Here is an 11305-nt window from a genome sequence, read left to right on the forward strand (position 1 = left end):
TTACATTTCCACCATTGACTTAAAAGACGCTTTTTGGCAAATACATCTTAAGACCAAAAGTAGATAGAAAATCGCATTCACAGTTACCGGCAGACCACTGTATCACCTTAAAAGCATTCCGTTTGGCTTGTACAAAGCCGCGCAGAGAATGTGCTGATTAATGAACAAAGTTATACCAGCGCCGCTACGCGAAAATGTATTTGTGTATTTGGATGACTTACTGGTCTGTTCACCTACATTTGAAACTTACCTTGATATGTTGATCCTGCTTACAGCTGGCAAAGCTAACAAATAATGTAGACAAAAGCAAGTCTACAATCGATACAGGAATTTCCTCAGCCTAGCACCACCAAACACTCTCACGAGTTCGTATGGACGAATAAGAGAATAGTTGTGCCAAAGAAGTGAACCTACATATCAACTTTGACTCGACTGCTTTCCAATCACCAGAATATATCAACCTGGTACAGGTGGTAGAGCAACAGTTAGGTAAAAGTCCACAAACGGATGGGATTCTGAATAAACGAAGCCGTGGATGAACTCCAACCATAGAAGCTCTAGATTTCCGCAGAGCTGCGACCCGACTTGGTCTGGAGAGCACATCATGCCATAGCCGCAGGACAAGGGGGTTGCACAAATTACTAGCCAAACTGAGACAGTTTTACTACTGGACAGGGATGGCTGTAGGCTGTAAATGTCCAATAGGTAGTGAACGATTGCGAAGTCTGTAAGATCACCAATACCGCTAACAAAAATGAACAACTCATGAAAGAACGGCGTGTTACGGAGCGGGATTGACAGAGATTCTTTATCGACTTTATGAAATTTATACCCGCGGACCAAAGCTGTGAATTCTGTGATTACTGTATGCCTAGGCCACTTTTCCAAGTTTGTCTGGCTGCAGCCGATGAGACATGCAGTAGCTACAGGAGTCATCAAATTCGTCAAGACAAAAATCTTCCACCTGTACGGGGTTCCTGAGTTCATACACTCTGGCAACGGAAGACAATTTGTGTCCCAAGTGGTTAACGAGCTTATGACCCGCTTTGGTATTCGACACGTAAAGACTGGACTTTACTCCCCACAAGCGAACGCGGCTGAGAGGGTAAACCAAGCGCTACTCCAAATTCTACGAGCAACAATTGCAACGGAACGGCGAAATTCGGATACCCAATTAAGTCGAATAGAGTGTGCTCTTAAGAATGGCCAACACGAGTCAATGACATGGAACCCGATTCCGCCATGTTTGGAATGCGTATGGTTACTCATGGAAAAGCCTATCCGGTTTTTACGGAAGCTAGGTGGTATACAGGCAGGAGACTCCCAGATAAGTCTCCCGGACAAGATTTAACTTATACAGAAAGTGACACAGGGACTTAACCGAACTCATGAACGCGCGAAAAGAGCATATATAAGATCCACAGCAATATAGTAGAATTTCCCATAGACAAAGTTGTCTACAGAAAAAACTACAAGCAGAGTAATAAAGCTGACGGATACAATGCCAAGCTTAGTCCGAACCGAATTCGTTATGTTGTACTCCAACGCAAAGACAAAGCGATATATGAGCTCGGCAATGCATCGGGGAAAAGAGTCGGAGCATTTCAAAGGCGGAGTATTACGTGGGCGTAATTCGACGACACTAACAAAAGGATAAACCCAGAACGGCAGCATTGCACAAAAGAATAGGAGCTCCCAACCACATGATGAGTAGAACACGTCATCAGACTAGTCTGTCGCTGCTATGAAAACCCCAATCAGAGACCGAAATGGTACCAGATATGATGAATCCTCAAAAAACACACAACCAAGCTATCCAAACCACTCGGCGACTTCGGACGCTAAAGGTGCGATTAGAGGAAGAGACATCTTACCTGGCACTCCTTGTCAAGTGGATAAATGGCTTAAGCCAGACAGCCAGGACAGATAGATAGTGCAAAGAAACAATATGGACCAACCACCGAAGTGGAAGGAGCCGCCAGTGATCAAGTATGCTTCCCCAATATCACTGTCACGAGTTGGATATCTAAGAGTCTGCCGAGCAACGTGAACAGAGATTGATGGAGCTCTTGAGGTAGAGCAACGAAATCCAGCGTGGTATGGGCGCCCAGATAGAAGCTTTAAACGCCCAAGTAGCAGAAATGCAGTCTCCAACATCCAGGGGACCCTAACAGAAGGGACTGCCCTCACCTACCCGAACCATTACGAATCCGACCGACAGCTTCTTGAGATACCAAGAGACTTTTTCGCTGGAACCGGTAACTCAAGACATGGTCAATAGCTAGATGCGCCAGTTAAGAACACCCAGGCGAACGGGTACTACGTCCCACAGACAATCCCGACCAGACGAGAGAAAGACGAGTCATCAATTGCATATAGAGGTCGTATGAACTCATCACACATTCAGAGACCGAGGTCAAGGTACGTCAGACTAGACAGATGGAACCTAAAGTTCGACGGCAGCGGACGCGGCATGACGGTTGACAGCTTCCTGTTCCGCAAGGACCGGTTGCAAGAATTGGATGACCTCAGCCCTCAACATGCCTTTCGGGAATTCTATATTCTGCTGACAGATGCGGTCACTAAATTTTATTGGCAGCTGATGGAGGACAAGGCGGAAGATTACAATTTCGGCTACTTTACATTGACCCAGGAAATGAGACAGGCGTTTTCCACTACCGCGAGCGACCTCTTTAAAATCAAGGAACTGATGAATCGTAGACAGGGGCCGCATGAAACCTTTAGCGATTATGTTTCATATGCACAACTTGCAATTCAAGCTCAAGCACAAAATCACTGAAAAAAAATTCGTCGAGCTTTTGAAGGACAATATGAACTCCCGGATAGGGAAATTGCTGTTAACATCCCAAATAACCTCCTTGGCGGAGCTTCAAAGAGAGGGTCTCCGAGTTGATCGCTGGGTTAAAAGCACTAAAAGAAACGTGTGCAGCCGAGCGACGATTAACGAAATAGAGAAATTCCAGACCCTGGAAGATTTGCCGGACGCGGTCATAGTGGAAGAATTTAACCGGCATCGAAAAGAACCGCGGGGGCGTTGTGAGGATGGAAAAGGATGCCAGGTTCACTACACGCGCTACTGTGCTATAAGTGTAGAAAATAGGCACACTTCTACAGAAAGCATCTTTGCCCGAGCAAATTCCATGATGCCCTTGCAGATTGTGGGAAAACATAGGAAAGAATACTGATGCTGACCCAGCTGCTTTTGCGCGGAGTCTGTTAGACAAAAACGGAATGGCCGGGCCTTTCAGATAAAAGCACCACAACCGAAACAAATTTCCCCTCATCAGGGCCCTGAAGAGAGGGAAGATGCCGGTAGCGAAACACAAACAACAACACAAAAGGTAAAGAAATGATATGATTTCCGAGCAGACTATCGCCGGCTCAAACAAAAAGTGGTGGACACGGTAATGAGCGTGAAAAAAGATTTTACTAGACCGCATGCTAGGTCTAGGCGTGATCGTTGAGAGCAACAGTACCTGAAGTTCCCCGGTGAATTTGGTACAAAAAGGCCAGAAAAATCGATTTGCCTCGATGTACGCAAAGTCAATTCCCAGTCAAAGATGCATTCCCATTATCGCATATTGAGGGTCTGTTAAGTCGACTTTAGGAAACATATTACATTTCCGCCATTGACTTAAAAGACGCTTTTTGGCAAAATACCTCTTGAGACCAAAAGTAGAGAGAAAATCGAAATAGAAAATGATACTATCAAAAGCATACCTACTCATAACGGTAGATGAGTGAGAGAAATTATTTTTGAAACCTTCCGTCTACATTTCAAATGGTAAATTTGATACTCTCCGCCAACACAAATAATTGTCTAGTAGAATTATTACATATGCTTTAGCCCACATTATCCGCAGCATATGCCGAAATACATATTAATTCAATAACTTTATAATGTTTAAAAGAATTCGAAACCATGATGTTCTAGAATTTGAACATGGGGGATGTGCTGATGCAAGAAGTAAGGTCAAAACCAATGACATAACATAAAACAGACAAAAGAAGGTCCAACCATATAAATGAAGGCGGCCAAAAAAAAAAGGTCTTATTCCAACCCAGCACCGGAAGAGTGACCCTCGCAACGACGCGCGAAGAAAACCACCAACCCCGTAGTGCAAGAGCGCCAAGGCTGAAGATTCACCTGAAAGAAAGCCGTAGGAGCTCGCCCAGATTCAGCCAGGACCGATAGATAGTACAATGAAAGCAATATGGACCAACCACCGAAGTGGAAGGAGCCGCCAGTGAGGAGAATCTAGCCTTCGGACCTCCTATAGGAAGATCAAGTATGCTTCCCCAATATCAGTGTCACAAGTTGGACATCTCAGAGTCTGCCGAGCAACGTGAACAGAGATTGATGGAGCTCTTGAGGTAGAGCAACGAAATCCAGCGTGGTATGAGCGCCCAGATAGAAGCTTTAAAGGCCCAAGTAGCAGAAATGCAGTCTCCAACATCCAGGGGACCCGAACAGAAGGGACTGCCCACACCTACCCGAACCATTACGAATCCGACCGAAAGCTTCTTGAGATACCAAGAGACTTTTTCGCTGGAACCGGTAACTCAAGACATGGTCAATAGCTAGATGCGCCAGATAAGAACACCCAGGCGAACGGGTACTACGTCCCACAGACAATTCCGACCAGACGAGAGAAAGACGGGTAATCAATTGCATCTAGAGGTCGTATGAACTCATCACACATTCAGAGACCGAGGTTCAGGTACGTCAGACTAGACAGATGGAACCTAAAGTTCGATGGCAGCGGACGCGACATGACGGTTGACAGCTTCCTGTTCCGCAAGGACCGGTTGCAAGAATTGGATGACCTCAGCCCTCAACATGCCTTTCGGGAATTCTATATTTTGCTGACAGATGCGGTCACTAAATTTTATTGGCAGCTGATGGAGGACAAGGCGGAAGATTACAATTTCGGCTACTATACATTGGCCCAGGAAATGAGACAGGCGTTTTCCACTACCGCGAGCGACCTCTTTAAAATCAAGGAACTGATGAATCGTAGACAGGGGCAGCATGAAACCTTTAGCGATTATGTCTCATATGCACAACTTGCAATTCAAGCTCAAGCACAAAATCGAGCAAATTCTATGATGCCCCTTGCAGACTCTGGAAAAACATAGGAAAGAATACTGATGCTGACCCAGCTGCTTTTGCGCGGAGTCTGATAGGCAAAATGGCCGGGCCTTTCAGATAAAAGCACCAAAACCGAAACAAATTTCCCCTCATAAGGGACTTGAACAACGAGAGAGGGAAGATGCCGGAAGCGAAACACGAACAACAACACAAAAGGTAAAGAAATTATATGATTTCCGAGGAGACTATCGCCGGCTCACACAAAAAGTGGTGGACACGCTAATGAGCGTGCAAAACGATTTTACTTCGGCCTCACATGCCTCGGTAAATGTAGACGCGAAGTTGCCACCATTGAAACAACACCGGAGGTAGACCTGGATATGAACGATACGCTCAAGAACGAGACTGCTACCCCACATCAGCTTACCCCAGAACAACATTCAAAGCTGAAGCGAGTGAGAGACACATATCCCTCATGCCTGAAATAATGGTAAGAATGACCAGCCTAGAGCAGCATATAATTGAAGTAAGTAACGAGGACCTACCAATCAAGCAGCGCCATTATCTCCAGCCCAATATCTCCAGCTAAACAGAAGCTGATGTGTGCCGAACTAGACCGCTTGCTAGGTCTAGCCGTGATCGGGGAGAGCAACAGTACCTGAAGTTCCCCGGTGACTCTGGTACTAAAAGGCCAGAAAAATCGAAATTGCATTGATGTAAGCAAAGTCAATTCCCAGTCGATCAAAGATGCATACCCATTATCGCATATTGAGGGTCTGTTAAGTGACTTCAGGAAACATATTACATTTCCACCATTGACTTAAAAGACGCTTTTTGGCAAATACCTCTTAAGACCAAAAGTAGATAGAAAATCGCATTCACAGTTACCGGCAGACCACTGTATCACCTTAAAAGCATTCCGTTTGGCTTGTACAAAGCCGCGCAGAGAATGTGCTGATTAATGAACAAAGTTATACCAGCGGCGCTACGCGAAAATGTATTTGTGTATTTGGATGACTTACTGGTCTGTTCACCTACATTTGAAACTTACCTTGATATGTTGATCCTGCTTACAGCTGGCAAAGCTAACAAATAATGTAGACAAAAGCAAGTCTACAATCGATACAGGAATTTCCTCAGCCTAGCACCACCAAACACTCTCACGAGTTCGTATGGACGAATAAGAGAATAGTTGTGCCAAAGAAGTGAACCTACATATCAACTTTGACTCGACTGCTTTCCAATCACCAGAATATATCAACCTGGTACAGGTGGTAGAGCAACAGTTAGGTAAAAGTCTACAAACGGATGGGATTCTGAATAAACGAAGCCGTGGATGAACTCCGACCATAGAAGCTCTAGATTTCCGCAGAGCTGCGACCCGACTTGGTCTGGAGAGCACATCATGCCATAGCCGCAGGACAAGGGGGTTGCACAAATTACTAGCCAAACTGAGACAGTTTTACTACTGGCCAGGGATGGCTGTAGGCTGTAAATGTCCAATAGGTAGTGAACGATTGCGAAGTCTGTAAGATCACCAATACTGCTAACAAAAATTAACAACTCATGAAAGAACGGCGTGTTACGGAGCGGGATTGACAGAGATTCTTTATCGACTTTATGAAATTTATACCCGCGGACCAAAGCTGTGAATTCTGTGATTACTGTATGCCTAGGCCACTTTTCCAAGTTTGTCTGGCTGCAGCCGATGAAACATGCAGTAGCTACAGGAGTCATCAAATTCGTCAAGACAAAAATCTTCCACCTGTACGGGGTTCCTGAGTTCATACACTCTGGCAACGGAAGACAATTTGTGTCCCAAGTGGTTAACGAGCTTATGACCCGCTTTGGTATTCGACACGTAAAGACTGGACTTTACTCCCCACAAGCGAACGCGGCTGAGAGGGTAAACCAAGCGCTACTCCAAATTCTACGAGCAACAATTGCAACGGAACAGCGAAATTCGGATACCCAATTAAGTCGAATAGAGTCTGCTCTTAAGAATGGCCAACACGAGTCAATGACATGGAACCCGATTCCGCCATGTTTGGAATGCGTATGGTTACTCATGGAACAGCCTATCCGGTTTTTACGGAAGCTAGGTGGTATACAGGCAGGAGACTCCCAGATAAGTCTCCCGGACAAGATTTAACTTATACAGAAAGTGACACAGGGACTTAACCGATTTCATGAACGCGCGAAAAGAGCATTATAAGATCCACAGCAATATAGTAGAATTTCCCATAGGCAAAGTTGTCTACAGAAAAAACTACAAGCAGAGTAATAAAGCTGACGGATACAATGCCAAGCTTAGTCCGAACCGAATTCGTTATGTTGTACTCCAACGCAAAGACAAAGCGATATATGAGCTCGGCAATGCATCGGGGAAAAGAGTCGGAGCATTTCAAAGGCGGAGTATTACGTGGGCGTAATTCGACGACACCAACAAAAGGATAAACCCAGAACGGCAGCATTGCACAAAAGAATAGGAGCTCCCAACCACATGATGAGTAGAACACGTCATCAGACTAGTCTGTCGCTGCTATGAAAACCCCAATCAGAGACCGAAATGGTACCAGATATGATGAATCCTCAAAAAACACACAACCAAGCTATCCAAACCACTCGGCGACTTCGGACGCTAAAGGTGCGATTAGAGGAAGAGACATCTTACCTGGCACTCCTTGTCAAGTGGATAAATGGCTTAAGCCAGAGCAACCCAGGGGGTATCCAGCAATGCTGGATACGAAAAGGCACTACCGATGACCAAGAAATAATAAACGAGCAGGAAAATAAGATTCGGCGAGGGACCCGGACTATGCAGGAGGATCAGTGCCAGATGCTACGAAGGCGCATTGCCCGGATCAAGAAGGCAGCAAAGAAGGCGGGCAGGCGCATGAACCGTACCGCCCAGAAGCTTCACAGAAGGAGCCTAGGCCTGGGACTGAAGGCACGGCAGGTCATTGCAAATATCCTTAAGGATAAATGTAATTCATATAATAAATTAAAATTAATAAACTAATTAATAAAAATATAAGAAATCAACAAACAAACAATAAACAACACTTTTAATTTTTTTGGGAAATGGAAAAAACTTTTTGTTTTAAAAAAAAACTCAGACAAGAAATTGGAGCTGCACTGACCAACTCAAGCTCAAGCATTGAAACTGACGTGAGCCGCTGTGGAACTCCCGTATGATGCATACATACATACATATCTATACAGCCATAAAGCTATTTATAATAATTTTTGTGTTATGTTTTTGCGAACCGCCATCCTATATCGCACGTATTTATATATAAACCAAATATAATGTCTTTCAAAACCCATGTTTCGGAACTTCGAGATCTAATCGCACATGATTGAACGAAGTTCCCATTTTTATGAATATATATATGTATATACCCGTGCAAAATGTGTACTACCAAAGTATTAGACAGAACCCTAGAAAATGATCAGCCGTTTAGCGTAAGAATTCAATAAATACTATCAAAAGCATACCTACTCATAACGGTAGATGAGTGAGAGAAATTATATTTTGAGACCTTCCGACTACATTTTAAATGGTAAATTTGATACTCTCCGCCAACACAAATAATTGTCAAGTAGAATTATTACATATGCTTTAGCCCACATTATCCGCAGCATATGCCGAAATACATATTAATTCAATAACTTTATAATGTTTAAAAGAATTCGAAACCATGATGTTCTAGAATTTGAACATGGGGGATGTGCTGATGCAAGAAGTAAGGTCAAAACCAATGACATAACATAAAACAGACAAAAGAAGGTCCAACCATATAAATGAAGGCGGCCAAAAAAAAAAGGTCTTATTCCAACCCAGCACCGGAAGAGTGACCCTCGCAACGACGCGCGAAGAAAACCACCAACCCCGTAGTGCAAGAGCGCCAAGGCTGAAGATTCACCTGAAAGAAAGCCGTAGGAGCTCGCCCAGATTCAGCCAGGACCGATAGATAGTACAATGAAAGCAATATGGACCAACCACCGAAGTGGAAGGAGCCGCCAGTGAGGAGAATCTAGCCTTCGGACCTCCTATAGGAAGATCAAGTATGCTTCCCCAATATCAGTGTCACAAGTTGGACATCTCAGAGTCTGCCGAGCAACGTGAACAGAGATTGATGGAGCTCTTGAGGTAGAGCAACGAAATCCAGCGTGGTATGAGCGCCCAGATAGAAGCTTTAAAGGCCCAAGTAGCAGAAATGCAGTCTCCAACATCCAGGGGACCCGAACAGAAGGGACTGCCCACACCTACCCGAACCATTACGAATCCGACCGAAAGCTTCTTGAGATACCAAGAGACTTTTTCGCTGGAACCGGTAACTCAAGATATGGTCAATAGCTAGATGCGCCAGATAATAACACCCAGGCGAAAGGGTACTACGTCCCACAGACAATTCCGACCAGACGAGAGAAAGACGGGTAATCAATTGCATCTAGAGGTCGTATGAACTCATCACACATTCAGAGACCGAGGTCAAGGTTCGTCAGACTAGACAGATGGAACCTAAAGTTCGACGGCAGCGGACGCGACATGACGGTTGACAGCTTCCTGTTCCGCAAGGACCGGTTGCAAGAATTGGATGACCTCAGCCCTCAACATGCCTTTCGGGAATTCTATATTCTGCTGACAGATGCGGTCACTAAATTTTATTGGCAGCTGATGGAGGACAAGGCGGAAGATTACAATTTCGGCTACTACACATTGGCCCAGGAAATGAGACAGGCGTTTTCCACTACCGCGAGCGACCTCTTTAAAATCAAGGAACTGATGAATCGTAGACAGGGGCAGCATGAAACCTTTAGCGATTATGTCTCATATGCACAACTTGCAATTCAAGCTCAAGCACAAAATCGCTGAAAAAAAATTCGTCGAGCTTTTGAAGGACAATATGAATTCCCGGATAGGGAGATTGCTTTTAACATCCCAAATAACCTCCTTGGCGGAGCTTCAAAGAGAGGGTCTCCGAGTTGATCGCTGGGTAAAAAGCACTGAAAGAAACGTGTGCAGCCGAGCGCAACTGTGCTATAAGTGTAGAAAATAGGCACACTTCTACAGAAAGCATCTTTGCCAGAGCAAATTCTATGATGCCCCTTGCAGATTCTGGAAAAACATAGGAAAGAATACTGATGCTGACCCAGCTGCTTTTGCGCGGAGTCTGATAGGCAAAATGGCCGGGCCTTTCAGATTAAAGCACCAAAACCGAAACAAATTTCCCCTCATAAGGGACTTGAACAACGAGAGAGGGAAGATGCCGGAAGCGAAACACGAACAACAACACAAAAGGTAAAGAAATTATATGATTTCCGAGGAGACTATCGCCGGCTTACACAAAAAGTGGTGGACACGCTAATGAGCGTGCAAAACGATTTTACTTCGGCCTCACATGCCTCGGTAAATGTAGACGCGAAGTTGCCACCATTGAAACAAAACCGGAGGTAGACCTGGATATGACCGATACGCTTAAGAACGAGACTGCTACCCCACATCAGCTTACCCCAGAACAACATTCAAAGCTGAAGCGAGTGAGAGACACATATCCCTCATGCCTGAAACAATGGTAAGAATGACCAGCCTAGAGCAGCATATAATTGAAGTAAGTAACGAGGACCTACCAATCAAGCAGCGCCATTATCTCCAGCCCAATTCTCATCTAAACAGAAGCTGATGTGTGCCGAACTAGACCGCATGCTAGGTCTAGCCGTGATCGGGGAGAGCAACAGTACCTGAAGTTCCCCGGTGACTCTGGTACTAAAAGGCCAGAAAAATCGACTTTGCCTTGATGTACGCAAAGTCAATTCCCAGTCGATCAAAGATGCATACCCATTATCGCATATTGAGGGTCTGTTAAGTGACTTCAGGAAACATATTACATTTCCACCATTGACTTAAAAGACGCTTTTTGGCAAATACCTCTTAAGACCAAAAGTAGAGAGAAAATCGCATTCACAGTTACCGGCAGACCACTGTATCACCTTAAAAGCATTCCGTTTGGCTTGTACAAAGCCGCGCAGAGAATGTGCTGATTAATGAACAAAGTTATACCAGCGGCGCTACGCGAAAATGTATTTGTGTATTTGGATGACTTACTGGTCTGTTCACCTACATGTGAAACTTACCTTGATATGTTGATCCTGCTTACAGCTGGCAAAGCTAACAAATAATGTAGA

The sequence above is a fragment of the Drosophila biarmipes genome, unplaced genomic scaffold (assembly GCF_025231255.1).
Source record: "Drosophila biarmipes strain raj3 unplaced genomic scaffold, RU_DBia_V1.1 ptg000024l, whole genome shotgun sequence".
In the NCBI taxonomy this organism is placed as follows: domain Eukaryota; kingdom Metazoa; phylum Arthropoda; class Insecta; order Diptera; family Drosophilidae; genus Drosophila; species Drosophila biarmipes.